This window comes from Rhamphochromis longiceps, linkage group LG19, assembly GCF_057381845.1.
Source record: "Rhamphochromis longiceps isolate RC_006_pf linkage group LG19, R_longiceps_female_GT1.1, whole genome shotgun sequence".
Classification (NCBI taxonomy): domain Eukaryota; kingdom Metazoa; phylum Chordata; class Actinopteri; order Cichliformes; family Cichlidae; genus Rhamphochromis; species Rhamphochromis longiceps.
In genome coordinates, this window is record NC_140575.1 from 16,656,985 (window position 1) to 16,662,502 (window position 5,518).

The window sequence follows — 5,518 nt, forward strand, 5'->3', positions numbered from 1 at the left end:
GCATTTGGCGATAACCTCTGGTTCAGATCTGTTCATGCAAAATAAAAGCTGCTTATGTGAAATTTGTTTCCTCGTCCTGTCCGGACATGCCACAGATTTGATCTTTATCCACCTTCATCAGTATAATGGCTACTTTCCTTTAACCTTTGTCCAGCTGCACAGCCACACAGCTAACAATAGCATGTTTTTGTGCGTGTCTGAATAAAGCTCAGTGCAAACACTCATCCATGTCGGTATTTGACTTCATCTCTCAGTCTGCTTAACCTGCTATAATTATTATGGCCAGAATAATGCACCATTGTGAAAAGTTTACAGGAAATTTTGCAGTGTGTCGGGTAAATTAGAGTAAATATAATGAAAGACTGAAGAGAACAAGACAAAATTCAGATTTGCAAACTGTTTCTTTTGAAAACTGGGGAAATCTAACTGCATTTGATCATGAGAAGATTTTACATCTAACTAATTCAAAGGGATTTATCAGAAGCCATCGGAGAGAACAAGAACCTGCCGATTGCAGATGAAGGGAAATAATCCTGAATATTTAAATGACAGATAACAAACAAATGTCATTATGATTGGACACTTCCTGGTCCCGTTTCTTTCCTTTACATGGAACTAAAAAAAAGAAAATCAGCAGCATGCACATCATTTACAAAGTTCTCAGCTCTCAGTCCACAAACTGCTCCCCTTTTTTCCTCTGGTGTGCCTGTAGTTTCTGCTTTTTATTCATATATACACAGGAATGATCATGAATGCTTTCAAACCTATATAAGATGATATAAAGATAAGTTAGAGCATTGTTTTTGAAGTCAAAGTAAAGCTGACTGTTTGTTATCTAATGCACTGAGTTTATTTGATCTTTTTTCCTCTCGTCTGTTTTTTTTAAATCCAGTTTTGGGATTTATCAGCCGTTAAGGTGTCTGCCTCCTCTTGAATAACAGGAATGCCTGTTGACCAGAAGTCATGAAACCGCGACTCCATTATGCAGCTGACCCATGACACAAGGATTTAGTAAACATTAATCGACCTTCTGTGCCTTACCTTATTTCCTGCCGTGTGTATACCAAACAAACTTGAAACAGCAGTTTCACATACAGACACTACTAGTCGTGCCTGTTTTGTTTTTCCATATAAACCACACTGATAAGCCACATATGTACGCTCACCACTCACTTTCTAGTACTTGCTTGGACACCGTTTTGCCAGGGCCACCTTAATTATTCGTGGCATAGATTCAACAACGTGCTTTTTGGTCCATGTTGGCACAACAGTGTCACACAGTTGCTGCAGACTTGTCAGCTGCTCGTCCATGATGGGAATCTCCTGTTCCACCACATTCCAAAGTTTCTCTATTAGATTGAGATCTGGTGACTGCGGATGAAATTTGAGTACAGTGAACTCATTGTCATGTTGAATGAACCAGTTTGAGAGGAGTTGAGCTTGAGTTTTCCCACCGGGTGCAGCCATCAGAAGATGTGTACACTGTGGTCATAAAGGGACGGTCATGTTCAGCAGCAATACTCGGGTAGGGTGTGGCGTTTGAATGATGCTCAGCTGATACACAGCGTGCCAAGAAAATAGCATTACACCAGGCAGGATGGATCCATGCTTTCATGTTGTTCACATCAAACTCTGACCCTACTGTCTGAATCCGTCCATCCATCCATCCATCCATCCAGCAGAAATCAAGACCCATCAGCTCCAGTAACATTTTTCTAATTTCCTAGAGTCCAATTTTGGTGAGGCCATGTGAAGTCTCACCTCAGCTTATATTTCTTAGCTGACAAGAGCACTGTAGCGTGGTCTTCTGCTGCTGTAGCTCATCTGCTTCAAGGTTGACGTGTTTTGTGCATCAGAGATTCTTCTGCATACTTAAGTTGAGTCGAGTTACTCCTCTGACCTCTGGCATCAACAAGAGATTTTCACCCAGAGAACCGCCTCTCACTGGGTATTTTCTCTTATACAGACCATAAAACCATGGAGACTGTAGAGCCAACACGTCCCAGCAGATCAGCTGTTTCTAAAATACTTAAATAAAAATAAAAATACTTGCATCCACCTGGGACCAACACCCAAGTCACATGTCCAAAGTCACTTAAAGAAATAAGAATAAGAAAGAAATGTGATGAAATATGATGGATTTTGTTTTATTTGTTGTCATTTTTTTTAAATACTTAATGGCAGTTCAGCATTTTGTGCATGACATAAAACATCACACCATCTTTGGGCCTCTTCTCACTGAAAAATCATGAAGAAATAAAAAGAAATAAAAAAGGAGGTTTCAGACAGCAGCTGTAATATTGAGACAGTAATATTTCATTTACACCAGCAATGGTGACAGTTATGCTCTGTGTGTGTTAATTCACCATCAGTAAACACTGTAAGTGCTGGAAAATGTCAGCGAGTGGCTAGTTTACACCGCAACATCCATCCATCCATTAACAAAAACAATATGAGTAACAACGAAGGCTGTACGAATGCAACTGCTCCCCGACGTCCACAACGAGAACGAACAAATTCATATTTTCATTAGGTCAACAGAGCAACACACCCCAGTTTATCCCAGAGGTTTTCCCTAAGTTCCTGCTCAAACAGCAGAACTGTGAACTGCTCATGAAAGGAAGAAGCAAAATACAATCAAAACAATTGGGTTTAGGCCTAATAACGTCCAGCATGTGGGGACACGCCTGGGTGTGGCAACAAAGATAAAACAACCACAGAGTTCATTCCTCATCAAAAGTCTCTCACAGAAAACCGGAATGACTCCAAACAAAGAAAAGCACACATAGAGTTTAAAATACAGAAAACCTCTGGTTTAGGAGTTAGTAAGAGTATTGTTTTTATACTTTTGATTTGTCTGCTGCTCTTCTAAAATCTGCCAACTCCTTAAGTTGGGAACCAGCTGGTGGGAGTGAAAAACAAGAAGGACAGAGGGGATAAAGTGGAGAGGAAAGAAAGGAGACAAGGGAAAGTCAGCCTCGGGGTTTGAGAATTTAGCCGATTGTATACTCGTAGTGAGCCGTTCACTACAAGAAGGAGACAGAAAATATCAACGGATTCTCCTACAGCACGGAAAATGGAAAGTTCATAGCAGTGAAATAAGGCCACATGGGACATATATATGAATAAATAAAGAAATGGGGGAACTATATCATATCTGATAATTCATTAAAAAAAGAAGAAAAGATGAGAGGCATTGTGCATTTTTTGCTGTTAACAGAAGGATTACACTGATCAATATTAAAGGGGACCTATTGTGCTCTTATAGGGTTTTACAGTAGCGGGTTATTATTTTAACGATGGCCAGTCTGTGTGTGCAAGATTACGAACCCAGTGAGAGCAGAAAGCTCTGACACAAGCTTCTGGCTGTGAAAACAGAAACTCCGCCCACTTTCTCTTTACAAGGAGCTGCCAATGAGAAGATAGCTGGGCTAAAGGGGGAGGAGCTACTTGAGCAAGAGATGGCTTATTTCAACCTGATATCACGGTCCACCATTTCTCGCTTTTCCTCTCCAAAAACTGAAATGTACACGCATGCAGAAGTTGCAGTAACAGCAGAGGGAGATATTTTATTTCAACCAACATGAAAATAATCATGAGAAAGTTTTTAAACAGACATTATTAACACATTTACATGTATATACATATTAGCCCCCGAGCTAAATCGATTCTAAAGATTAAGGATCCTGGTATGTACTTCATACTTTTCTTGCTCACTACCGACTTTGTGGATTTAAATACATTATCTCCCCCTGCTGGTAATGCAACTTCTGCAGGTGTGTCCATTTCACATTTTGGAGAGGCAAAGCGAGAAATGATCAAGGTGGTCCAGTGTCTCTATTACATGTTTTGCTTTGAAACTGGGTTGCTTACTTTGAACCACGAATCATGCAAAGCTATTTTAGTAAAGGAGCAGAATAGGTTCACTTTAAAGTTTTAATCAGATCTCAACCATTAAGAGTCATCCACATCCAAAGTGATGGGTATGATGCGGGATTTACACTCGACATGTAATGCAGTTTAACGGATTAAAATACAAGGTGTGAGTAGAAGGTCTGTCCATAAAATATATTAAAAAAACCACACCTGACATTTGGCCCATCTGCCCTTCAAAGTTTGAATTTTGGCTTTTCTTGGATCTCTCCCTGGAAGTCCCGTTACTAGCTTTGGGAGACCTCGAAACTTTTGTGTCAAAATGAGTTGTTGAGGAGAGCTCGGTGTTCAGGTACAGCCAATTTTCAGCTGAAAAATGAACGCATCAGGTCAGGAGCGAGTTGGACTTTTTAAGGCAGAGATATTCACTGTGAACTGCGAATAGTTCACACAGCCGCTGTAGACTTGTGGCGGTGTTTGCAATGGGCCTAAATTTCATTTATTTTCTCTAAATTTTGCTATTTTTAGTATAGCACATTTAGTACATTTCACAATTTCTTCTGGAAATTTTTCCATTTTTGGGACATTAGGGGCTGAAATAATGCATAAAATTAAATTTTAATCCTAATAATCACCTTTCTGTGAGTATTTGGGATGTCAAGGTAACACCTCCTAGGTGAGGTGCGCCAGGCATGTCCTATCGGGACGAGGCTGTGGGATGGACCCAGAACACGCCCCAACTCCAGTTAAGCTGGAGGAAGTGGCTGGAGAGAGGGAGGTCTGGGTTTCTCTGCTTAGGCTGTTCCCGCCACAACCCGGCCCTGGATAAGAAGAAGAACGACAGATGGCACTACAACCAGCTGCTTTGAATACGGCGAGTATGTTTTTTTTTTGTCTAGTAGCAGGTGTAAATAATTATTTTAGGGATTTAGCATGTGCACCTCCAACCAGTTTCTGTACAAATGGATAAACACTTTCCAGGTGGACTGGGACCATCTTTTTGCTGTAGATCTGTATCAGATGTGGTAAAAATATACCTCATAACGAGAAGAAACAGTTGCAGAAACTTCTGGATAAATCTGAAAGCGAGTGGCATCAATCACCAGTCACGCCAGCACAAGCTTTGCTCAGCATCCGCCCTTGTTGTCATATCCGGCGCTCTGTGACTTCATCATCTTCCTCAAAATTAAGTTGTAGGGTCACTGAGGGACAGAACGGGGCTTCCAGGGAATGATCTGGAAAAAGCAGCCCCTTTAACTGAGGGGCAGCAGTGCACAAACACACAACAGTATCTGCTCAAAATGCTGTTATCGATCATGTGACGTGTTGCCAGAAAGGCAACCTTCTGCGTCGGGTTCACTATTCTCCACAAAAAGGGTTGAAGCAAAAAAAAGGTGACACTAATAAGACAACTCAGATGGGCGTCACCTTTCACCAGTCTGTATCTGAAATAAAAAGCACATCTGACGTCCCGGGCACTGAAAGCTGTGTGAGAGATTCCTGCCTAATAACATCAGATGTTTGTAAACTCGTTGTGCGTTTCTGTGACTGCTGCTGAGGTAACAAACCCGAAGCGTCCGTTCATCGCGTCTCTGTTCGCTCCGTTTCCCTGTCAGCCTCCGTCCGATGTGACCGATGAGCACAG